Below are 27,627 nucleotides of genomic sequence, written 5' to 3'. Positions count from 1 at the left end.
TGCAAGTTCAAAGCCAGCCTCAGCAACTTAGTGATTTAGTGAGTCTCTATCTCAAATTAAAACATTAAAAGGGCTGGGGATGTGGCTCAGTGGTTGAGAAACCCTAGGTTCAATCCCTGGTACAAAAAACCAAAAAGGCTCAAACTGATTGGGTCTGAAATGCAGCTCATCACCTACTGGCTTCATGACTTTGGGGATGTGATTTTGCCTGTTTTTCAGTTTCCTCATTCATAACATCAGAATAATAGTTGCACCTACATATGCAATTCTTGGTAGGATTAAATTATGTTTTACATATGAATACCTTGACCAATGCCTAGTACATATTGTCTGATGGCAGTAGCTTGATACATCATTTAGATTTCATTAACAACTTGTTGTTAGATACATTAAGGTGTTCAGGTGACCTCAGATGACAAGGACCAAGATAAGTGGTAGTACAAGGCCAGGAACTCTCTAGCAGTGTTTCTGGGCCTCGTATATCTGGAACTCATCCTTCATCTTTGAGGCTATGGTACCATCGCTCTGCCCTGTGGCCATACAGATGTCTGAGTGCCTGTCAGCCTTACTCTCTTCTCATTTTCCCACTTTTCTTCCTTTTGTAGGTAGCAGAAGGTTAGTAAATTGCACTCCTCGGGCCATAGCTTATTGCCTATTTTGTTGGCTTATTTATTTACCTCTATCCCCATTCCTGCTTCCTATTCTTTTGTCCCTCTACCCCTCAGGCAATGACTCTGGTTTGTGTCTGATTTATATCTTTTGGGTTGCATTGTTCCGAGAAAGATGTATTTGATAATGCATGCATTTTTTTTAATTTTAAAGTATGCTATTTTGTTATATATCTCTGTTTCTTACTTTTTTCAATCAACACTGTGATAAATGTGCCCATATCTTTAGGTCTCCACCCAAGCTGTTCATTCTCTCTTGCACATAGCTCTCCATGATGTATACTCACCATATGCTCCATGGAGGGATTTCCAGAACGCCTCCAAGTTCTTGTCACCACCAAATGGCACTATCAGGAACATTTTCAGACCAGCCCTTATAGACCCGAGTGAGGTGTTCTTTGGAAGTGCATTCAGGGTCCATTTTAATTTGACTAAGTTTCATCAGGTTGTTCACCAGAAAGCCGGCTTCCCGTGACACTCCCAGCAGCAGTGTGTAAGTCCCAATTCCACCTGCCGCTGCCTGCTGTGGCTTTCAGACTTCGAAGCCATTTCTTCTCTATTATTCTATTTTCACAGTTTTAAAGCTATTTTGTTACATATCTCTATTTTCTTCTATTTTCTGCTTCTTTCCATGCTGTTTTCTGCTTTAACTGCCCCACCTGCTCTGCGTCTCCCTGTCCTTACCTTTTCTCTAATCTTCCTCTCTAGAAACCTTCCCCAGGGGTTCACCCTAGTCATGGTTTCTTTTGCTTCTATACCAGAGCATTAATTATCCCCTTATCTTTCTGTTTTACCTTCAAGCACTATGATTGGTCCCTTGGATTATCCAATCTGGCACAATTCTGGGATGTAGATTCTCCCCTTAGACCACCTCTTAGGACAGTCATTGGCTCAGACCTCTATTTCTGGTTCCCCCAGATGTCTCCAGGATGCTAAAGGTCATATGGAATTAAACCTATTGGCTCCTTGGGTTAAGGAATATCTGCAATGAGCTTTTACCATAAAGGGGGCCATGCATATGACAGGCATTCATTTATGTGGACTACCTGGTATGCACATTGGTTTCATATTTTATTAAATTTGCCAAATTGACCAATTTTGATGTGAGGTAGCTGCAATTATGCAAGAAGAGTACCAATCTCAAACATTATTTTATATGTAAACACAGTGGGGATCTTTTAGTTGTCCCCGTAGGTCCTGTGTTAGGACTGTGATCACTGTGATAAAATACCTGAGAAAAATCATCATAAAGAAGGAAAGGTTTTGTTGGCTCATGGTTTCTGAGGGGTCTGTCTATGGTCACTTGGTCCCATCACTTTGGGCCTATGATGAAGCAAAACATCATGGTGGGGAGCACATGGCCCAACAGAGCTACTCACCTCATCAAAGCTGGGAGGAGAGAGAGCAAAGGGCCTTACCTGTCAAGGACGCACCTCCAGAGGCCCCCTTCCTCCAACTAGGTCACACCTCTGAAAGTTTCTAGCATCACCCAATAGTGCCACCAGCTGGGGACTGAGCCTTAGGAGGCATTTCAGATCTAAATAATAATAGGTCTCTCTCTCTTCTTCTTGCATTATTTCCTCCAGCCCATAAGCATGCTATTGAGCAAACCCTGTCCTAATGCAAAGGATGTGTTATTTCCCTGCCCAGAACATTCTCCCCAACTCCTTTTTGGCCCAAACAAAGCAAACTCATTCTTCTCCCACCAAATTTCACTTTTCCAGGAAGATCTTTTCTGATATCTATCCTGGGTAAATTCTCCTGCCAGATGTTCCCATTCCCTATCATCACACACTGTGTTATACTTAAATGTTATTTTTGCTACAAAATATGAGCAACCTAAGGATGTGATTGTGCTTATCCCATCCACTGCTGTGTTTCCGTTGTCCAGCCAAGCACTTTGCATCTAGTACGTGCTCAAAAAACATTTGAGTAATTTTGTTGAATAATGGAGAGGCAATGTGTCCAGGAGGCTGAGTTTAAATCCCATTGCAGTTATGAGTTCTAGGAGGAAACCATCATTCCTGATCTACCTTATGGTTTTTACATGTGAAAAAATTTCAGATATAAGCATGTACAAAAATATGGCAAGATTATTATCTGGGTAAAGATCATTAGGTAGCTCTGCTCCTATTTAGAGGAATGTAAATGCCAACTGCTTGAATAGGAGGATAAAATAATGCTCTCATCCTAATATAATTTCATAAATCAAAGATTGTCATCAGCAGGATGCTAGATATGGAAGGGAGCCTGGAGTGTGTCCAGTCTAGATATTTTGTTTTGCCTGGAAAGGGAATTGACTGGGAATCAATTTATATGACTAGCCCAAAGTCACAGAGCCTTCTAGCAACAGGGCTCTTGTCCTACCCTTCACACACCCGAGGCATGTGCCCTGGTGGGAGGATGCAGCCCAGAAGCAGCCTCCTCTTTGGCTCCTGCCACGCTGCCCTTTGTTTGAGTCCAGCTTCCCACAAGCCATTATTTCTTAGAATCATATACTCATCAAATTCTCTTGTGTTTTTCCCTTTTTTCCCCTTCATGCCTCTCCCTGACCCAGTTCTTTTCACTGACCCATGAAGAAGTAGCAAAGAGAGAAGCGCACATCCCTGCTCAAGCTTTCCTGTGCTGTGATTTCAGTGTGCAACCTCCCCCACCAAGGTCAGCCAGTGGTGAAGTTATCTGGGGGACCAGATGCTAGATTTCTGATTCCCTAGCAGAGCCAAGTTGTTCTCAATACACACAGTTTCTCAGGAAGAAGAGTCCACTGTATTTACACTTTTTCTAGTTGCTACAGGAATTAGAGTCAGTGGCAAAAATAATCCTAAGAAGGGGTCCTTTGTGTCCAACTGTTTTAAAACAAGATTTTTCATAAGTGTTGACTCTCTCCCCAGAATGAAGCACAGAAGTGCAAAAGTTCAGCCTGAGCCTTGCCCACTCCTTTGCTTGAGACCTTCCAAGAGACTCACAAGGCTTTTATTTTCCAGGGCCCATGTGGCCATAAATTGCAATGGACATTAATTTATGAAAACAAATGACACCAGCCTACTCCATGACATTTTGAAATGGGAGAATTAAGCAGGGTAATAAAATAAAACAGGAATAAAAGAAAAAACATTCCGACCCCATAGCTGCCCTGGCTATGTCCCAAATGACACAAGGACCCTGAGTATCCCTATTCCAACCCCCTCCACTCTTGCAAAGTTAGAGTTATTTGATCAAAGGTGAAAAATTAGCTCTTTGTCACAGAGCATGGCAGGAAATTAAACACATCCAATGCTTTCTCCATGGGACTAGAATAACCATTCCATCTGCAGAATTTACATCAGTGGTCACAACGTAGGCAGAGAAAAGGAATCAGATCATCGGCACTGGTGGCTTAGTCCATTCTCTCCAGGATTTACAGGGCTTAATGAATTCCCCTGGATATTCACTGAGATTTGGGGGAGCTCCTAAGAACATCAAGAGGGTGGTTTATAGGCGTGTAGAAGTAGAGACAATTCTAATGTCCTTATGGTGGTACTTTCATTCTCCAGCATTGAGGAGACAAGCTATCAATACATAGTACCACCTTCAATTCCATGGGAGAGATGTGGAGGGATGGAGCTGGACAATGTGTCTGTGATTTAAGGCAATGCAGTGGGATCTCTCTTGGTCTCCATTTCTTTGGTTGCTTGGACCTGATACATCTGAGTTTTTCAGACGTGAATACAAAGAGTGGAAAGAGACACATAGCCCTACAACAGTATCTCCTGAGGTCATCAATTGGCACCAATTTACAACTCATTTTCATTTTTTAGGCTACATTTAACATACAAAATTTTAGTTGGTGGCTTAAAAGGAGAGGCTATAATTTCTTCCCTTTAGTCCCTATCCCATCAAATGAAAGGACACAAGACCAAAATAGGATCAAAGGACCAGTCAATTTATTGGTGAAGTACATACTTCATCATTCCTTAAAAGTAGGGCTTTTAATAAATAAATAAATTTATTTTTAAAAAGTAGGGCTTCTAGAAAATTTTTGGAGAATAGAAAATAAACTTCAATCTTAATAGGCATTTTATTTCACCTACTAAAATCTTGGTCTTAATTCACCTTTTTGGACAACTGATCTGTGAGCTATCTGCCTAGCTACCTGTATTTTAGCTGCAAGGAAGCACCTGCCTTGCCCCACACCCTGGCACAGCTGGACAACAGAGGAAAGGTGGCTGTGCTCCCGGATCGCCTCCAAAGATGAGCTGGCTCAGGGGAGTTAGCCACAGGGAGTTTACTCTGAGGGAGAAGAAGGCACAAGACAATGAGCAGGCAATTCCCCCAAGAGAACACAGAGCCAAGGAACTAGAAAACAATACCATGTGTGAACGGTGGACAGCATTTAACATGTCACCCCACCCTCTATTAAATGTGATTCAGTGAAAGCCCCAGCAGTCAGCTTAGTGATTCCCCTGCTTCAGGGGGCATCTACCAAGCAGGTTGAGAAAGGGTGGAAGTCTCATGTACTTTTACCTCTAAGAGTGCAGTTGTTCCTCATCTCCATTATCAGGAAGGGTTTCCTGACTGGGGAGCTGAGGAAAGGGAAACATAACCAGTATTAGAAATTTTGGCAAGATCTTTCCTTGGAAGTTTGAAGACCATAGAGAACCACATCGTTTTTCACTTAGGGAAAGAGAGATCCCAAGTGGGACAGGATATTTAATGTTCTCTCTTAGGGTGTTTCCATCCTGGAAACGGAATAAAACCATCTTCCTGGTGAGATATCTGATGGATCCCATTCAACAGCCTTCTCAGTTGGTCCCAAGAGATGGTTCCAAAGAGAACACCTCTGGCTACAGGAAGCCGGGTCCTCCGAGGTCATCTACTGGAAGGGGAAGCAATGGTCCGAAGCCTACAAGCAGGGTTCTCATCACTGATGTAAAGCTAGGCCTTTTTCTTAGACCTTCCTGAGTCTGACATGAGAGAAGCTAAAATTTGTGAATCATTCGCTCCAAGGCAGCATTGGAAGAGGTGATGAAAGCTCAGAGGAGCCAAGAGGGAGGAAAAGTCCAGGAAAAGATTTTCAGAGATAAAGAGAACAATTCCTTAGTGAGGCAACTTGGAGAAAACACTCTCAGGGAGGCACGTCTTCAGTCTGTCTTTAACAGATGTTGACTAACTCGATGTCGGGCTGGAGCCAGCTGCCGCTGACTGAGGAATATTTTCCATCACAGATCCTTTGTGGTGAAAAAGAATAAAACTGAAAATGGATGGCACCATATTGGGTCCATGATCTTGTCACCAGAATCAAAGAAACCCATTCAGGGAGGCTAGGGCAAAGGAAAAAGCAAAGAAATATATTTGATATGAAGCAGCTATTTGGGGTCCATCTGGGAAGTTTCTTTAGAATCTAAAAGGAAGAAAATAATACTTCAGTGATCACTTGTAGTAAACTTTCAAGAACTTCATTTGGGTTGGGGATATAGCTCAGTGGTAGAGTTCAGATTTAGCATTGTGCAAGGCCCTGGGTTCAATCCCCAGCACCACATCACCTGCATGTGAGTGAGTGTGTGTACACGTGCACACACACACACACACACACACACAGAGAGAAGAAAGAAAAGAAAAAAAATAACTTAATTTACTAAGAATATAGAGCAGTACATCCTAAGGATGGAACTCTCTCAGCAACTCAAAAGTGATTGGATCCCTAGGACGGGAAGCTTTCCTCACAGTTCCTTGGACCCATTAGCCTGCCTCTAAGGACTGTGGCCAGGCCAAACATGGAAGTTCCCTGTCCTCATTATATGACTTGCTCCTGTACTTTGCAGTATTTGGAAGCAGCATGCTCTGAGGATGGACCTTTGGGGAAATTTTATTCCACCTTTCTGCTCCTCAGATGCCTTTCTTTTCTTTCCTGCTTCAGGATTTCGTGTTGGCTGTCCTTAGGCCTAAAACGCTCTGGCACCAGCTATTCACCTGTCAGATTCCTTCTTACTCCTCTGGTGTGGAGTAGAATGCCACTTCCTCCCTCACAGCCTCATCTCAAGTAAAGACAATCTCCTATCGTGTTCTATTCCATTTCTCTATTTATTTACAAAATAATAATGATCAGGGTATCAAATTTTGATGGTATCAGATTATCAGAGCAGAATTCTAAAAGGAAAATTGGAAAGGGTTTTGAACTAAATGAAAATCAAAATTTGTGGCATGGTACTAAATATATAACTCCAAATATTTATACTAGGAAATAAAATGAATACCTTAAATCAATTATTTCACCATCTGCCTTAAGAAAATGGAGAGAAGAGAGAGAGAGAGAGAGAGAGAGAGAGAGAGAGAGAGAGAGAAGCAAATAAAAACCAAAGCACAATTTAAAAGGACATGATAGAGAACAAAGTAGAAATCAGTGAAATGAAAAAAGGTAAAACAATAGAAAAATAGCAATGAAATGACAGGAGTTCTTTAAAAACATCGATAAAGTTAACCTCTAATTAGAATGATGAAAAAAAAAACAGAGAGAGAAATAAAGGACACAAATAATCAATATTTAGAATGAGAGGGGCAACACTATAAATCCCACATGTGAAAAGGACAGTAGGGAAACATTAGGTCAACTGTATGCTAATAACTGGACAACCTAATTCCTTAAAAGACACAAAGGGTAAAAGCTCACTCTAGATGAAATAGGCACCAATAACATGAACAGCTCTGCATCTAATAAAGCGAAAACTCTTCCTACAAAGAAAAGTCTAGAATTACTTGGCTTCATTGGAGAATTTTTTTTAGAAAAAACATAATACCAATTCTAGGCAAAGAACTACAGAAAGTTGGAAAGGAAGGAATATTTTTCCCTCTGTGAATACAGTATTACCCTAATACAAAAAGCATACAAAGGCTTTATAGGATAAGAAAGTCACATATTAGCAACTATCATGAACATAGATGTAAAACTTCTAGACAGAACTTTGCAAACCAAGTTCCATAATATACATAAAGAATATGATACAAGTAAGGTTTACCCCAGGAAGGCAAGTTTGGCTTTATATTTGGCCATAAGTTAATGTAATTGACTCTAGTGGCATACTTTAGAAAACAAAAACCATGTGATCATTTTCAAAAATTTTGAAAAAAATATCCATTATCCATTACTGACTAAAAAAAAATAATTTAAATCTAAAAGCCACATACCTTCAGCAAACTGGGAATAGAAAAGAACTATCTTGATAGTACTTAGTGATGAGAGAAAATGTTCTTCCCCCTGAGTTCAGAAGATGGCATCTGCTTTAACAGATTCTGTTCTACATTGAAGTGCAGGAAAATTAGGCAGGAAATACATTTTAAAAAAAATTCATAATTTTTTAGAAAAGTGAAATCTTTCTTTACAGACAACATGATTGTCCAGATAGAAAATCAGATAAAATCTGTAAAAACCCATTGGATTTCTGTATTTTAGCAAAGCAATTGGAAAGTGATATTTTAAATATTATTTATAAAAATATAAAATATGAATTGTGTGTGGAAATTTGACAAAAGATGTGAAAGGTCTATGACTTAAAAACTAGAAAACATTACTAAGAGAAATTTGAAAATACCTAAATAAATGGAAACATATAGCATGTTCATGACATAGTATATTTGTGCTATTAAGATATCAATTTTCTCCTGATTGAGCTATACATTAATTGTAATCTAAATAAAAATTCCAGCATATTTTTGGTGTCATTTGACAAGCTGGTTCTAAAATTCATGAGAAAATTCAAAAGACTTAGAGCAATCAACATATTTGAAAAAAAAAAAAAACAAATGTCAATGCCTAACACTGAGTTCAAAACATTATTATAAAAGTTAGAAAAATCTGGTGAGGATGTAGCAGGAAAGGTATACTTACACATTGCTGGTGGGATTGCAAATTGGCACAATCACTCTGTAAAGCAGTATGGAAATTCCTTAGAAAAGTTGGAATGGAACCACCATTTGATCCAGCTATCCCACTCCTGGGTCCATACACAAAGGACTTAAAATCAACATACTATAGTAATGCAGCCACATCAATGTTTACAGCAGCTCAATTCACAATAGCTAAACTGTGGAAGCAATCTAGATGCCCTTCAACAGATGAATGGATAAAGAAACTGTGGTACATATACACAATGGAATATTACTCAGCATTAAAAGAGAATAAATTATGGCATTTGCAGGTAAATGGATGGAGCTGGAGAATATGCTGCTAAGTAAAGTAAGCTAATCCCAAAATACTAAAGGTCTAAATGTTCTCTCTGATAAGTAGATGCTGATCCATAATTGGGGGGAGGGGATGGGAAAAATGGAGGAACTTTCATTGGACAAAGGGGAGGGAAGAAAGGGGAGGAGGTATGGGGGCAGGAAAGATGATGGAATGTCATGGACATTATTATCCTAGGTACATGTATGACTGTATATATGGTGTTATGCTACATCATATACAATCAGAGAAATGAAAAATTTGCTGCAATTGTATACAATGAATCAAAATGCATTCTGCTGTCATATATACCTAATTAAAATAAATAAATAAAGTTATTTTTTAAAAAACTACAGAAATCAGGACAACAAACAAATCAGTGGAATGAAGACTACAAAAATCAGACCCAGGCATATATGAAAATCTTGTGGTTTTGTTTTGTTAACCAAGATACAAAAGTGATTCAATGTAGAAAGGATAGGTTTTCAAAAAATGGATATCCTTGCCAAAGGATGATCTTCAATCAATATCTTATACCATAATCAAAAATTAACTCAAAATATATAATGTAAAATGTAAGCTATAAAACTTGAGGAGACAACATAGGAACTTGAATTAGGCAACACCTAAAGCATAATCTCTAAAAGGAAAAGTTTACACATTGAACTTTATCAACATTAGAAACTTCTCCTCTTCAAATGTCACTGTAAAGAGAATTAAAAGACAAAATGTAGCCTGGGAGATAGTTTTGCTAGAATATACTGATAAAAGGAGTTTTATCCAGAATTAATAAAGAACTCTCAAAATTAAATAAGAAGAAAAAGAAAAACCCAATAAAAATGGGCAAAATATTTGAACAGATATTCACTAAAGAAAATATATGGTTGGTAAATAACCATGGAAAGATGATCAATAACAGTAAATTCAACTACAATGAGAACCCACTACAGATTTATTGAAATGGCTAACATTAAATGCACCACCCATACCAATTGTTGCCAAGGATATGGAGCAATTGTAATTCTCATATATTGCTGATGGGTTTGACTTTAAAAAACAATTTGACAAATTTCTTTTAAAAATTAAATGTGTGCTTATCATACAATCCAGCAATTCCATGCTCAGGTAAAATAACAACTTAGAATTGGGAACACAAAGAATCGGGAATATGAATATTTAGAGCAGCTTGACATAATTGTCAAAAACCGCAAACTATCCAGATATCTTTCAACAGGTGAATCATTAAACAAGATGTGGCATATCTTATACACACAATCATATTCTACTCTGTAATGAAAAGGGGTAATTTCTTTTTGTATTAAAAGAATCCAAAATGCAGATGAATCTCAAAATAATTATGTTAAATTATACAAACCAGATCCTGCCCCCCCCCCAAAAAAAAGTAAAACCTAGACAGAATATCCAGTGCTCTGCCCTTACCAGCCAAAGGAAATTAGAAATGATTTTTTTAGGAGTAAGTTATACCTAAAATAAGAAACAATTGATCAGAATCAGTACCACTGGATTATGCTTTCAGACACCAGTTTATTCTCTGGTATGCATTTTGTGTCATGCACTTTTTTATTTGCCATCTCTAGGGTCACTGCCATTTCTTTGGACATCTTGCCCTCCCCATCAACATGACCATTACAAAGCAACCTTGAGAGTGGACTTAGAACTCACTGTTAGATATGTGCCTGGGCAGCTAAGTCATTCCTCAAACAACCCCGGGGTTGTAACTCTGATGCCTCTAGCTGGAAGAGGGGAAATCTTGGTCATCTAAAGGTGACCCAACAAAGTAGGTAAAATTCCCAACTTCTACTTGGAATGGTGTGGCTAGAAATCCCTAGAATCCACAGAAACATGGCCTATTCCTACATCCTATTTCAAGTGTCCCTTATTCCCTTACTCTTTCCCAAGAATTTGAAACATCAAGAGCTGCTCAAGTCCAGAGTGTAGAAAAAAGAAATGAGAGATGTAAAAAGGGAAGCATTTGTCCACCTACTTCACATATAGTAGTGTATGCTTCTGCCTCACCCTCTAATGGAACCTGTGGGCTGTATTCTTCATAACCTCTAAGACCAGCTTTGATTTCTAATTATATGTTTATTCTTGTCCTTAATCCAATAATTTTATGGCAGCTTCTCTATTTAAAACCCCCAACTTTGGGAATATCATCCCTAGGGAATATCTTTCTGTGGTCTTCCCTTATCATCATGTCCTATCCCAAGGGTTCCATCCCTATGGGGGGGGGTGTCGGTGCAGCCAGCTAGCAGCACTCCTGTGTCTTCTGCACTGTCACATCTTCTCCAGTGTTCCTGAGTTGCAGGGGCTGCAAACCCACTGGTACTGTGATGTTTCCCATAACCAGCTTCCTGACAGGTGTTCTTTTCACCTCCCCAGCCCAGGCAATTGCTCTTAGGTTATATATTCCTGAAGTGGTCATTACTGGTCGGGATCTGTCTCCTGGATCCTCTCCCAGGAGTCTCCAGTCTCCATCACTTACTTCCTGCCCTCAACTCCTGCCTCAAACTGTGAATGGGAAAGTAGGATTGGAATTCTTGGTGGAGATCCATCAACTTGAATACAGCAGCCAGTGAGCCCCTCAGAGACACCCCTGAAGAAACAGATTCTAGACAATCTTATGACATGTCAATGGCGCCAACTTGGCAGTTTTTATTGCAGCCATCCTCTTCATGAAGAAAGTGGTGACTGGAGAGGCACAAAGACATTTGGAAAGCAGTTTGGAGATTCCTTGGAAAACTGGGCATGGAACCACCATTTGGCCCAGCTATACCACATCTCAGTTTATACCCAAAGGACTTAAAAACAACATACAATAGTAATGCAGGCTCATCAATGTTTAAACAACATAATTCACAATAGCAAAATTGTGGAACTAACCTAGATGCCCTTCAGTAAATGAATGGATAAAGAGAATGTGGTATATATACACAATAGAATATCATTCAGCATTAAAAGAGAATAAAATCATGGAATTTACAGATAAATGGATGGAGTTAGAGAATATTATGCTAAATGAAATAAGCCAATCCCCAAAACTCAAATGCCGAATGTTTTCTCTGATATGACGATGCTGTTCCATAATGGGGATGGGGGCAGAGGATGGTCCAAGAAATAGATGAACATTAGATAGGGAAAAGGGGACGGAGAGGAAGGGAGGGGGCATAGGGTGTAGCAAAGACGGTGGAATGAGATGAACATTATTAGCCTAAGTACGAATGGTGTGACTTTACTTTGTGTACAACCAGACATGAAAAAATGTGCTCTACATGTGTACTATAATTTGAAGTACATTCCGCTGTCATATATAATAAATTATAATAAACAAAATAAATAAATAAAACATGCAAAAAAGGAACAAGGGAGATGGGCTGGGGTTGTGGCTCAGTGGTAGAGCGCTTGTCTTGAATGTTGAGGCACTGGGTTCAATGCTCAGCACCACATATAAATAAAATAAAGGTACATTGACAACTAAAAAAATATTTTAAAAAAAGAACAAGGAAAATGGCTGAGGAAGCCAGGAAGCCAGCTTCTCCTCTCCTGCCATCCTGGGCTGTTGAGTTGCAGACCAACAGTTTTGAGAAAGTTTAGTCATGCCTCCCCAGCTGTGCCCATCGCTGGATGCCTTCTGGGATACCACTGCCAAATATTTGAAAATTTTTGAGAGATTTTTTTTTTTTGTGGAAATAGAGCCAAAAGTTTCAGGGAATTACACAAGTTTCTAAGAAGCTGGAACCAAAGAAAGGGCTCAGTGTGAGTGGAAAGGAATATTTTAAACAAATCTGATACTAAGATTGCAGCTGTATTTAAAAGTGATTAACAGCATTTAAGAATTAGTGAGAAAGATACCAAGGGGTAGAAAAGTATTATTTTAAATATGAAACAGAGATTAAGTTCCTGACATGTTAATAGAAGACTAGTCTGTTTTGATAGAAGTCTTCTCTTTTTAATTTTTCCTCCTCTTTTAAATATTATCCTATATTGAAATAATGATTATATTAATTTTGATTATGTTCATGCCATGGTAATCCACTCCCATTAACCTTTCAGACAGGAGTGGTGTAGCAGTCTCAATCATGGGTTCAAGATTTCATTTACCACTTGTTGACAGAAGCTCAAATAGAGGCTCATCTAAGAGTGATGTCCAAAGGTCCTGAGGACCTGCACAAAGTTACCAAAGCAACTCACTTACTCACTTTCCTCTTGCCCATCTATGCTTCAACTTGCACCTCTCTTCCCTTGACAGAGAGGCAGAACCCCTCTCTTAGCATGAAGTGAGCACAGTTCTAAAAATGGACGCCGTCCCTTTTCCTCTAATTCCTTTGTCTCCAGGCACATAATTATTCCTATTGTGTAAGATTCATGCTGTCACGTGCATTGGACCAGACATTCCTAGACGTACTATATTCTGGATCTTTTCATCATTATTTGATTCTAAAACCAATAGCATGCTATAAATGAACCTGAGCAAGATTCCAAAGGCAATGTCTTCTTATTCTGCTCATCAGTGGCTTTCTAACTTTGAGAGAACGAGCCCTTTTAAAAAGCCACTGTAGAAACAAGGTACAATAGGAAGAAAACAAGTGAACATAAAGGGGCATTCAGGGACCCCTGTGACACTCGGATATAGGTGTTAGAATTTGAAAGGACCTTGGAAAATGTGGTCCAATTCCATCAGTGAGTCGTTAGCCACACCCCTAAGCTTCAATCAGTGAGAGTCAGGTCCAGGACCCAGGTGTACTCATATATGAAGCCTTTCCACTTTCACTACCTTGCTGTCTGCTCATTTCTTAGTGTAAATGGAGAAACACAAGACTTGTGTCCATCTGGAATGAACATGGTACCCTCTATCGAAAGTTTCCTCAGCCCTGAAGCAGAGGACAGTTACAGAGGTCTCCTTGGGAAGACACCAAGAAATCACACAAAAACCAGCATCAGCTTTGAAATCACCAAGAAGCAGCAAACCTCTTGGGAGGAGCTAACACTGATCGTTGGTTTTCTTTTTTCTAAAAAACTATTTTCTCTCAAGCCCTAGGATCTTATCAGGCCACCAGCCCCAACCTTCAGCCCCAGCTCTGGAAAAGTGGATCTTCCTTGAAGGGCCAGCACTTGACCTTGCTGACTAAGGGGTAGAAAGCTTTCGTTCATCAAGGAAAATTTCCTAAGGAAAAGGGATGCATTTATCTTAATTCTACCCTTATGTTTAAACAGTGTTTCTCCTGGGGACTTCTTCTCTTAATTGGAAAGAGAAAGAAGAAAAAAGTATTTGAATAACACACTATATAGCTTCCTATCCTAGTGTCATGGATGATAAACTGAGTCCCCTTAAAAAGCTTTAGAACAGAGTTCCCATGACCTCAAGCAACCAGGGCTGTGTGGTTAGACCATTTCCTGGGAGGGTTCTCCTTCCTTGGAGGACCACCTGTTCCAGCCATTAGACTTCCCTGGGTGACTGTCTGGGGTTTACATTACTTGTCAGGACTTTAGTTGACCTCTGGGAAAAGTAGGTTAAAAATCTACTGAGCAAAAGACAAGCGATAACAGGAACAAGCAGAAAAATAGGAATTTAAGTTAGACTGCTGGCAGAAGTTTGCCAGAGAGGATTGTGAGTGCTGGAATATATTCCTAGATATCCATGGATAGTTTAATAATTAGGCAAAGCCAGGGGAAAACTAAAATAAAAATAAAGAAAATTGAATGACAGAGATCCTGATATGATTAAGTTTGCCATCCGTGAACACCCTGTGGTGCAGGCTAAGGAGAGATGCTTGTGAATTTGTTCATACAAAATTCTCTGAAGGGTAGCTTCTTCTCTAGTTGGCTGGGTCATCCTTCTTTTTTGGTCTTTGTCTCTCTTAGTCCCAATCATCAGATGTACTCCTGTCCTAAACCTGTTTATGGACATTCATGTCCAGATTCTCCTTTCCTCTTGAAAGGAAACTTGAGATCTGAGTCTTCTGTCACCTTCTCTCTTGACTTGTCCACCCATTCTCAGTCTTACCTATCGACCCTCTAAGGTTTCATTCCTTGCCTCAGAGCCATCCCCCTATGGAGCTAGGAAGAAGCAGGCCACACCTGCCTTTTGAGCCAGCCTTTCTCTAGCCTCACCTCCTTCCTCTTCCTTTAGAGCTCTAATGACCATCCTGTTCAGAAACAAATTCCTAGAATTTTCTTCCACAAAACTGCCTTTCCCAGGATACAAGGCCTAGCTCTCTAGAATTCTCTATATCTTCTTCCCTCAAAAATCTGCCAACAGGTAAGAATTTTAAAGCAATAATTCAGGCCAAATCATTAGTGTCTAAAAACTGATCTCATCAGTGACCTGCCTGAGTGCCAACAATAGCAATGCAAGTTTCTATTTTATAGTCTCATTTCCTGCTCACAGGCACCCTGTGAGGTAGCACAAAGATATAGTACAGGGAGCTGAGTCAATTCCAACGAAGGAAAGGGCCTTTCTGTGATGTTGCCAACATCTTTCATCTTATTAACCCTAACCCTAACCCTACCCTGTCCTCTGTCCTTCTCTCTCATCTCATTTTCTGCCACTCTCTGACTATTCACTGATTGTCATACTTTTGTTAAAGTATAGTTTTCATAAAAATAGAAATTCAACTTATTAATTAATAAGTCAGCAACTTCTTAAGATTGGTTCACAAGAATATTCAAAGAGCAGAAATATATGTTCATAAAGGCCATATAATGCTGACATATATTTGCTAATAGGTTAAAAATGATTAATACTCTATAAGATGATTAAAAATATGTTTGAGACAATCAAAATGGAGCTTGGCATGGTGCCACATGCCTGTAATCCCAGTGGCTCAGGAGGCTGAGGCAGGAGGATCATAAGTTCAAAATAAGCCTCAGCAACTTACTGAGGTTCTAAGCAACTTAGCAAGACTCTGTCTCTAAATAAAATATAAAAAGGGCTGGGGATGTGGTTCACCCTGGGGCTCAATCCCTGGTACAAAGAAAAAAAAAACTTTAGCTAGACTTACCAAGAAAGAAAAAAAAGACTAAAATTAATAAAATCAGGAATAAAAAAAGATATGTCACAACCAATCTTAAGTAAATAAAAACATTTATACGGGAATACTATGAAAAACTGTATAAGAGCAAATTAAGTGACTCACATAGAATAGAAATCCCTAGAAAGACACAAGTTACAGAAATTTACCCAATAAATATAGAAAAAAAATAGATTAATAACAAGTAAAATGACTGAATTGTTAGGTTTAAAACTTACCAATATGCCCTAAAGAAGAATTAACATCAATCCTTCAAAAACTCTTCCCTCAAACTATAAGAACAGATAACATTTTCTCATCTCATTATATAAGGTCAGAATTACTGGTTCCTCATACACCAAAACATCAGAAGGAAATAAAATGGCAGCCCAATATTCTCCATGAATACAGACATGAAAACACTCAACAAAACATTTGAAGGCCAAATCAAGCAACATTCATAAAGTAGTATATACCTAAACCAATTGGAACTTATCCCAAAAATGCAGGGTGATTTCAAAAGTCTGAAACATCATTCATGTAATATACCATATTACAATGGTAAAACGTCATATGATCCTTGCAATGAATATAGGGGGGAAAATGACAAAACCTAAATGCCTTTTTGGGAAAACCTGCACAACAAAGTGGGACAGAAAAGAATTTTCTCAAACTGGTAAAGACCATTTATGGAAAATCCACATGCTAACATAATATTTAACGGTTAAGACTGAATACTTTCCCTAAAAGATCAGGATCAAGGCAAGAATGCCAATTCTTACAACTTCTATTCAACATTGTAATAGAAGGTCTAGCCAGGGCAATTAGGCAAGAAAAAGAAATAAATGTCACCCAGATTGGAAAGGAAAAAATGAAACTATCTCTATATGCAGATGACATGATTTTGTATTATAAAAACTTCTAAGTAATCCACTAAAAACCTTTTAAAACTATTAAATGAATTCAGCAAAGTTGGAGGATAAAAGATCAATATGTAAAAATCACCTATATTTCTGTATACTTGTGGTGAAATTTTTGAAAATAAAATTAAGAATCCAATTTTGCTTATAATAGTATTAAAATATATAGGAACATATGTGATAAAAGAAGTATAAGACGTACACCAAAAATTATAATATATCATTAAAGAAATAAAAAAAATCTAAACAAATAGAAAAACAATCCACACCCATGGATAAGATGACTTAACATTGCTAAGGTGATTATGCTTCCCAGCCCGATTGACAAGATCTGGTATCTATCAAGATAGATACCAGTTGCTTTGTTGCAGAAATGGACAGACTAACCCTCAAGTTTATATAGAAATATAAGAGACTTGGAAAACTAAAAAAATTTCAGAAAATAAGAATAAAATTGAAGAATTTATACTTCCCAATTTCAAAACTCACCACAAAACTATAGTAACAAAGACAGTATGGTTCTGACACAAGGATAGTCAATCAATGAAATAGAATTGAGAATCCACAAATAAAACCACACATTTATGACAATTCATGTTCAACAGGAGTATTCCGATAATTCAACAGGGAAACAAAACCCTTTTTGGTGGAAGTGACTACTGGATAATCACAAGCAAAATAATGAATTTGAATCTTCACCACAATACTCACAAGCATTAACTTAAAAAAGATCCTAGAACTACATATAAGTTAAAAATACTGAAAATCTTAGAAGAAATCATAGGAGTAAATCTTCATGCCTTTGGAGCAATGGATTCTCTGAAACCACTAAAAAGCATAAACAACAAAAGAAAATATATATATATATATATATATATATATATATATATATATATAAATTGAACTTAATATTGAGAACTTTTTTTTTTAATATTGAGAACTTTTGTTCTCATGTAATACCCTCAAGAAACAGAAAAGACAATTTTCATAATGGAAGAAAATATTTGCCAAACATATATTGGATAAGGAATTTCTATTCAAAATACATAAACTCAATGTTTTAGTCAGATTTTTCACTGCTATGGCTAAAATATTTGACAAGAAGAATTAAAACATGAAATGTTTATTTGGTGCTAATGGTTTCAGAAGTCTCAGTCCATAGATGGCCAACTTCATTCCCCAAGGCTGGAGGTGAGGCATGATGTCATGGGCAAAGGGTATGGTAGGGGAAAGCGGCTTAGGACATGATAATCAGGAAGCAGAGAGAGCTCTGCTCACCAAGGGCAAACTATAAACCCCAAAGATACCCCCCAGAAACCTACCTCCTAACCACTCCCTACCTGTCTACAGTTACCATTCAGTTAATCCCCATCAGGGATTGCGTTAAGGCTCTCATAACACAATCATTTCACCTCTAAATTTTCTGTAGTTGTTTCCAATGTATTTTGGGTGACATCTAGTATCTAAACAATAACTCAATAATAAAAGAAAAAAAACTAAAATTGGAAAAAGATTTAAACAGAAATTGCTCAAGGAAAATACAAAAATAATCAACAAGTACATATAAGAGTGCTCAACATCACTAGTCACTAAGAAAATGCAAATCAAAATCACACTGTGATGTCACCCCATACCCACTTACACGGCTATACCCAATGATAGATAATAACAAGTGCTAGTCAAGATGTGGATAAATTAGAAGCCTCATACTTTGCCAGAAGGAATGTGAAATGGTGCAGCCACTTTAGAAATCCATTTGACATGAGCCTTCTATAAATTCCAGAAATTATACTTCTAGGCAAATACCAAAGTTAAAACATATCCATAGAAACACTTGTACATAAATGTTCATAGAAACATCCTTCATAATTTTCAGAACAATAGAAATAATCCAAATATCCATCAATTGATGGATAGTTAACCAATTGCCTGTCCATACAATTTAATGTTATTTTAAAATAAAGAATAAAGTATTACTATATGCTTCACAGCAGATAAAACTAGAAAGCATTATTCTAAGTGAAAGAAGACAATCTCAAAAGACCCCATATTTTATAATCACATTTGTATGAAATTCTCAGAATAGGAAAATCTATAGAGATAGGAAGCAGATTAGTGGGTGTCTGTGGCTTATTGGAAGGGGAGATGATTACAAGGGATAAAGAGTTATGGTGTCTTTGCTGGAGAGGAAATAAAAATGGTCTGAAAATAGATTATGGTGCCATTTGCATAATCCTACAAAAATTCTGAGAAGCACTGGGTTCTAAACTTTAAATGGGTGAGTTATATGGCATAAGAATTATTTCCAACAATGCTGCTTAAAATACAATATGGTGGTTCCTGCCTGTAATCCCAGCAGCTAGGGAGGCTGAGGCAGGAGGATTGAAAGTTCAAAGCCAACCTCAGCAACTTAGTGAGGTGCTAAGCAACTTAGTGAAATCCTTTCTCTAAATAAAATGTAAAAAGAACTGGGGATGTGGTTCAGGGGTTAAGCACTCCTGGATTCAATCATTCAATCTCTGGTACCAAAACACACACAAACACACACACACACACACACACACACACACACACACACACACGATTGGAGGAGTAGAATTCAGTCACATTCATTGTATTTCTTTGTGAATAATCATTTACATTACCATTAGTTTTCTATGAGTTGAATTCTACCTCTCTAGAACTATTTATAACGTAGATAATAGAAACTCAGTCAAAGGGTAATGTCTGAATATAGTAAGGTAATCCTCAGAGGATGGAAAGCCCAGCTTTCCACTGAAAGGAGGCCTGGTCTTAGCCTTTGCCAGGTCATGGATGATTCTCCATGAAACTCCCTGCATGTTCTTGACTACACTGCTTTGCCAGTTCTGTTCTCTCTGCTTGAATCTGGCTCATGTCCTCTTTTCAGTTTCTATTCAAGAATTATCCTCCCCAAGAGAGCTTCCCTAAACACATATATAGTAGTTCCTGGAAGGAGAGAAGATCTATTATCTATTGCAACTTGACATGTTATCCTCTAAACCTCTGGCCTTAAACAACAAATATTAGTTGTCTCAGAGTTTCTCCACCTCAGGAATCCAGGTTCAGCTTACCTGGGTGGTCTGGTTCAGGTTTTCTACTTCCATTGCAATCAGAGTGTTGGTTGGGGCTGCAGCTCATCTGAAGGCTTGACTGGAGCTGGGAGTCCATTTCCTGGATGACTCCTTGCTGAGAGGTTGGCAGGAGTTCTCTGTTGGTTGTCACGTGAACCTCTTTATAAATTGCTTGATGAGCCTCACAATATGACCGCTCACTTTCCCCCAGAGCAAACAACCTAAGAAAAGAGACGACAGTGATTTTATTATGCAGCCTCCAAAATCACATACCATCACTTCCATTTCATTCTATTTATTAGAATAAGTCATGAAATACAGCCCATGCTCCACCTTTCAAAAGAAGGATAAAAGAGGGCTGGGGATGTGGCTCAAGCAGTAGCACGCTCACTTGGCATACGTGGGGTGCTGAATTTGATCCTCAGCACCACATAAAGGTAAAATAAAGATGTTGTGTCCACCGAAAACTAAAAAATAAATATTTAAAAAATTATCTCTCCTCTCTCCTCTCTCTCTCTCTCTCTCTCTCTCTCTCTCTCTCTCTCTCTCTCTCTTAAAAAAAAAGGATAAAAGAAAATTCTTGGGAAAACAATTTTAAAGCCCCATAATGTAACCCCCACAAACATATCCTCTTGTCTGGGAGTTTCTACTATTTTTTTCCAATTATTGTTTTCCTTATAACATTTATATTATTATACATTTATTTATATGTCAATCATTGCTTTTCTCACTATAATGAAAAGAAGGATTGTTGCATTATTGCACAGTGAATACTCAGCACCTAAAATGGTACCAGACATAAAGTAGCTCAATGACTAATATATGGATGAAGTTACAGGAGCAGAACCAAGCATGGAAACCAGTTATTTAGAGTCCAAACCTAATACATTTCTCAATATTTTACTTTAGAGAAATTCTAATGGTTGAATATAAGTCAACAGTGATTCTGGGTGAGAAAGGGGAATCTTCCTGGTCCTCCATGAAGTCACTCCAATTGAGGCCTCTTGCACTCTTCCCAGATCCAAAATAAACCCTGCTCACCAAAATTTAGGAAAGTCTTTCTCGGCTTCATACATGCAAACAAAAACCTCCCATCTTTTAAGAGCAATATGGGGCCTCGTGAGGTGGGATATGTCTCATAGACCTGCATTTCCTTGGATACTTTTAAAGAAAAAGTTAAAAGTTCTGAAGCAGCTTGGAGCTCAGGGTTTAATACAAGCATTTCATCTTGATTTAATAATGAGACACTTTGAATGCTACCTTGCTTGATAACTCTTATTTATCCAGGATTTAGCAGCATTTCTGAAGCCAAATGTTGATGCTCCTTGGCTCTGGAAAATAAGGAAATCCGCATGCAATTAGGAAACAGACAGTAATGTAAAGTACACTGGATTGGGAGTCCAGAGCACACCACCAACTTGCTGAAAGCCTAATTTTCCATACCTGAGAAATGGCAGGGTGAGACTGAGGAAGATAATCTATATTAAATAGCAGAACTTGAGTTCCTATTCAAGTCCTGCTATTTAATAAAGTCTAGATGTCTTAATATCTCTTGCATAGTCTTTGCCAGGTTTTTATCAGAAATTTCAATAAGCCTCAATGGGGAACAGACATACTTGTATTTCTCTCTTCCTTTTCTAGAATTATAGAAAGATGAAGTTAGGGGACTATATGGGAGGAAAAAGGACATTTCTATATAATCTGCATAGAACTCAGAAAAGCACTTGGAGGCATCAAAAACAAATGCCCATTTCACAGATAAGATGAAGCAAATGCAATTATGGGGTCTTGGAGAATGAAAGCCTCAGTCTTTCCCTTTCTTCTAGCCAGTGAGGAATAAAAATGGATGACTCCTCAAACTTAGAGAGGGTAGTGTTACTCTAAAAACCACAGTGAGTGTGCCAGGCCATAGCAGGAGTACCATCTTGATGACCTTCAGTGAAATTTCCAAATCAAGACCAAAGGAGCTATGGCCTTCAGAGAAAGCTGAAGGCTCAAAAGCCAATAAACCTGGTGTCCTGGCTGAAGGGAAGGACAGAGGCGGAGGCAGAGCTGGGAAAAGGAGTTATTTGCCCTTTAATTAATTTGAAGGAGGAGCAAATGTCTTAAGACTTTCCATTAGTGTGTCTGCTCTGCAGAACCATGGAGCATCACCCTCAAAACAATAACAGTGGAAACAAAGAGGACAACAACGGTCACTCTGTTTAAGCCTTGGCTCCACGAAACTTCTTTCCCTACTGTGTTAGCAGGAGGAAAGGGCATAGGACGTCTCCCACAGGAATGTCTGGGAACGCACATCCTGGCCTCAGGCTTGATGCCTAGGAATGCCATATGTCAATCAACAGCTCTTTTAGCAAAGTGTAGGAGGAAAAAGAATGAAAACAACTATTAAGAAGTGGAGAATGAGTGAAAGGACAATGCTTGTGTTTTCACTGTGGGACCTGTGAGGTACACAAGGTGGCCAATGGCAGACGGTCAGAACTGGGAAAAGTCTCAGAGATGTAGTTCAAGGTCCTCTAGTTTCAGATGAAGAAATAGCACAGAGAGGTTAAAGGATGTATTCACAGGCCTATGGTGGGAGTATCACACTGGTTAGGAGCCATGTTTATAGTGGCAGACAGGAATGAATGGGACTAAAGAATGGAAGAAAGAGGTGAGAACAAAGTCAAGGTGCTGGCTTCAGCTGATTTCTGGAAACTGTGATTGACTGACAGTAATTAGTGACTATTAAGGTGAGTTACAATAAAGACAGAGTCCAGACTATTCCTAGATTTCTGACTTGGAAAACTGGGTACAATTTTGGTGTCACTTATTAAGGTGGGAGATACTAGAGAGAGAACAGATCAAAGAGTTTGAGACTATGTCTTATTTGAGAGGAAAACTCAGTTGTGAATTCTAATAGGCTTGGCACTCAAGAGAGAGGTTCAGATTTCTGAGACAACACCATGTAGGTGACAAAGCCCTGGAATTGGATAAGGTAATAGAGAAACATTTTATGAAAGAGAATAAAGAACATGGCACCTGAAGAACATGGGTACTTGAAAATTGGGGAGTAAAAAGAACTGGATAACTAAAGAATGATCAGAGGGTGGCAGAGGACCTGGAGCAGGGAGCATGTCCCGTTGTGAAGTTCTGAGACTCCAAATGCAAAGCCAGAGTTTCCAACGCAACCCAGGTGGATGCCTCTAGAGTTAGCCTCCACTCCGAGGTTTCCTGAATGCTCTATCATTTGGTTTTCTACCCTGAAGGTCTGCTGTGCAGATGTGTCCATTCAGCCTGGGTGGATGTTCTGTCAGTATCTATTAAATCACAACCACCTGGAACATCTTCTGTTTAGCAGACTTAGAGCTTTGCAAAAAACAATGAGAGGAAAAGTTGAGAAAGAAAAGGGAAGATCTAAGAAAAAACAGTGAGACATCTACATAGAAATCTGTATGTCTTCAAAGCCTTGGTTTCTTTCTGAATTCAGCAAGTCATCACTAGTAAATAGGCAATGAGCATCTAGTATGAGCCCTCAACTCAATTAACAACACATTAAAACAACATCTGTCCAAAGACAAGTTTAACCAGAAGACTCCTGAAACCAAGAGAAGGCAGAACAGGAACATGGGACAAATAGGTCAGAATTCAAATGAGTCCTGAAAATTGATGAACTAGGAGTCAGGGAGAAGGGGGGTAAGAACCAGCAGGGTAAAAGGAAAGAGCTCTGAGTTCTAAATTTAGTCGTGTCACAATGAGTTGTGGGTCCACGGGGTATCCCCACTTAAGAAATGCTGTCTGGAGCTGGGCTATAGCTCAGTGTTAGAGTGCTTGCCCTGCAGGTACACCACAAAAGAGAAAGGAAATGTTCTCCAAGCAAATACATGGTCAAGGCTCTATAAGACCACATGACAAGTAAGGTATGACCTCTATTGAAGTGAAGCTCATTGGCAATAAAACAAGAACAGAGCTAGCAGAAATCAATGAAGGGAGAAAAAGTTAGTGTGGAAGGATGGAGGAATCAATTTTGAAAGATGAATATAATTTTTTTAATATTTAGTTTTTAGTTGTCATTGGACACAATACGTTTATTTTATTTATTTATTTATTTTTATGTGGTGCTGAGGATCGAACCCAGGGCCTCACACATGGAAGGTGAGTGCTCTACCACTGAGCCCCAGCCCCAGCCCCAGCCTGATGATGAATATGATGTTTAAATAATAGGAGCATAGTTAATGTAATAGATAGATAATAATAAATCTCAGATGCAGAAACACAAGTCAGAGGAAAGATCAAAATGCATTAGGGAACTTTGAGGACCTTATCTTCACTCTACAAAAGGAACACATGGGAGAAAAGTGACAGATTAGGCAGGAGATGTGGAAAGCAGCTAAGCAAACCCTCTGTATCAGGTTAGGGATGGGGAGCCATTGGAGGCCCTATTATTTATGGGATTACAATTGAAGTTTGCCTTCTCAGTAGGCATGCTGAGCCCCTGAAGGGGAGACACAGGATCGAAAAAGCCACTCAGGAAGTTGCATCTAACACTTGTCTCCTGTGAGCTCCTTTCCTTCATCTACCTAAGAAGAATTGAGGTGAGCTGATATCATAGGACTCCCGCCCATTCTAACATTTTTTCCTAAGATTAACCAGATGTAGGCCAATGGAGAACAACGAGGAAATTCTCAAGAGATAGCACATTGGACAAAGGTGATAAAGGACAACTGGGAGAACTTGGCACTGATTTTCTATGTGTGTCTATATGTGTGTGTTATTTTTTAAAGTAACTGAGTGTGTTTCAAGATTTTCAGCAATCCAGTCTCACTTAATCTGAGACTAACTTAACATTTTCAGCTTTCTTAAGTGCCCAAGTCATATCTCATTCATTTTTTTTTGACTTTTATGTTTGGTGTCAAGCAGGAGCAGGGCTCATGAATGCATTTGACAGTCCTAAAGCTAACTCTTATCACAAAAACCAAGCATGAAGTTTTCAAGTGTTTGCTATAATAGAATTTGAGACCAAACATCCAGCTCCACCTTCTTCTCTTGGGAGGTGATTTTTCCTGAGTGTCACCACCCTCCTTGGCATTGGCCTCTCCAAGTTTTGGCTTCTCCAAACATTTTAAAAATGAGTAGCCATTCTAAATGCTACCTGCTCATTTTTTAAAAATATGAAAAGCTGTGCAAAAGAATGCAGAATAGCACCGAAGTATGCATTGATTACAAGAAGTCAGAGCTGTCCTAACATATTACTTCCATATTTTCCACTGTGGGTTCCAGATGGTTTGGATAGCATTCAGTTTTCTTCAGCTTATTCCATGTCGTGCCCAGCCAGCTCTTGGGGAGGTATGGAAAATGAGAGAGTACAGTCTGGAACCTCAAACCTGTGACTGCCAAGGCTGTAGGATTTCTCCAGCATTCAATTCTCACCCTTAAAAGGGTCCACTCTCCCAGGGACCCATCTTCTTGATTTCAGCTCAGTGATCTTGCCTGTCTTAGCAAGACATGCTCACACCAAGCTTGGACATAGTGGGGTCTCAGGGAAGAAGGAGGTTCAAATACTTCATGTTACTTCTTGTCCTCCCTGAAACAGTTGACTGGAATCTGACACTTGGTTTGGGTAAGAATTTTATCCTGAAGCCATCTGGCAAGACAGAGGAAATGTCTTTTCATATCCTGATTTCCTCCAGAGTACTAGGCCAAGATAGATTCATGTTTGCCTTATAAGAGATGGCTGTGGTTTCTGTGGACACCTTGTTGTGGAGCAGTGGGGTCAAGGGGAGATATTGGGAAAGTAGAATGCTTCCTCTGCTTTGCCCTTCAATTACATGGGGACTTGTGTGCAGTCCAACCTCTACGGTCTCTTTCCATGTTGGCAAATTGGAGGTAGGAATCACATATCTCAGCTAAATTTACTGAGGTCAAAACAAGAGAGGTGTAGTAAAGTTTGAGCAGCACTGATGTGGAAATTATGAATAATAAAGTTTTCTGTAAACAGGCACTTGACTGAGTTTTATAGGTTTATTTGTTCATCTAGTTTAAGACACTGAGATTCATCCAAATGACTCTTGCACTAATTTGATCCAACATGCTCAGCACAATTCCTTCTGCATCTCTTTTTCTCTCCTTTTCCACTTTTATAGGATACAGTATATTTCATTACATAACTATCACAATTTGAACTGATAGAGGTATCATCTAAATCAATTTTGAGTCCTTGGGCAAGGGCTTAGAATACGTGAAGCAAGACTCCAGCTAAACAGTTGTATATAATACCACAGAGTAAAATACGGCAATACCAATGAGGAATTCGGGCAAACCTTTGGAGATTTCTGTCCTAAACAAGTTCACCTGGAGTGGCTAATCTCTGTCTGGAATATGGATGGAAGCTGCCGTGGTCCTGCCATCATGAAGAGGTCACCATTCCATCCTTATGCATTCTTTTCAGTTTTGTAAATTTGTATCTGTTAATCTCATCCTCCATGTTACCAGGAAACTCACTTTGTGATGGAATAAAATTAGGCAGCTAGAGTGTCAACTAAATTACTAATGAGATGTATGTGTGGGTTAAGTTGGTATTTGATGTAAAATAAAGAGAAGATGGTCCTGAAAAGATGCCCCTAGAAGAAAACAGGTCAGACAGAAATGGAACATGGACTTCTACTTTGTCTTAGAAAAAATTTCAAGCAAATATGCTTTTACTATGTTATATCCCAAACTAATGTAATAAGATGAGAAAGTTAGTGTCACTGAGACAGATGAAAACTTTGAGGTCTGCCAGACACTCCTCTAGTCAAGCCATTTTAGTCAAGCCATTTAGACATAGGAAAGGTCTTGGGATGTCAAATAATTGGGTCTGGGCTTCTATCACTTGTGTTCATTTTACTTCTACCTGCTGTGTAAAGCAGAACAAGTCATTTCTCTCTGTAATATTTCCATCTGTAAAATTATATTACAGCCAGAACTGAACAACAATGATATAGCCATATTATATAGCAATGTTATCAGCCATATGGCTGCTCTGCCTAAGGTCATGACATGATTCTTTGGTCTTCGAGCATCATTTGTATGGCTACAACGTCCTGCTGTGCCAAGGCCAGAAATCTCCCTTCTATCCCTCTTTTTTTTTAAAGAGAGAGAGAGAGAATTTTTAATATTTATTTTTTTAATTTTCAGCTGGCACAGCATCTTTGTATATGGTGCTGAGGATCGAACCCGGGCCACAAGCATGCCAGGCGAGCTCGCTACTGCTTGAGCCACATCCCCAGCCCCTCCCTTCTATTTTTAACTCTTGTTTGTGTGTTGTTTGTCTTCTTCTTTGTGGGTTATGAGGAGTTGAGGTAATGGGGGTGGGTTGGGAGTACTACTAGCCCAGAGACTATGGGAACTAAATTTCAGTTCTGCATCTGAGTGTTGGTTACACCAAATATGAGTGTCTAGGTGAAGAATGGGGTTGGGCAATGCAGGACGAAGAGGCAGAGAAGGTGACAGAATGACAAGCAGAAGAGTGGACCTCTGAGTGTCCCAGGACCCAAGGTGAGGGTCCAAATCCATACTGATCCCTACAGTTAGGAGCTGGTACCAGGTGAATACAGGGGCAGATGGCCCTTCAGCCTGGGGGCGACCTTTGTAGTCTGGCAGCCAAGTTCATGCAGGCACAGGCATTAAGGGCTCTTGCCCAAGCTGCTGTGGAAACATGGCTGGCAGACCCCCCCTCAGATTCCCGAGATTTCACCACTGTCC

Source organism: Urocitellus parryii, chromosome 7, assembly GCF_045843805.1.
Source record: "Urocitellus parryii isolate mUroPar1 chromosome 7, mUroPar1.hap1, whole genome shotgun sequence".
Classification (NCBI taxonomy): domain Eukaryota; kingdom Metazoa; phylum Chordata; class Mammalia; order Rodentia; family Sciuridae; genus Urocitellus; species Urocitellus parryii.
Note: the sequence above shows the minus strand (reverse complement) of the source record.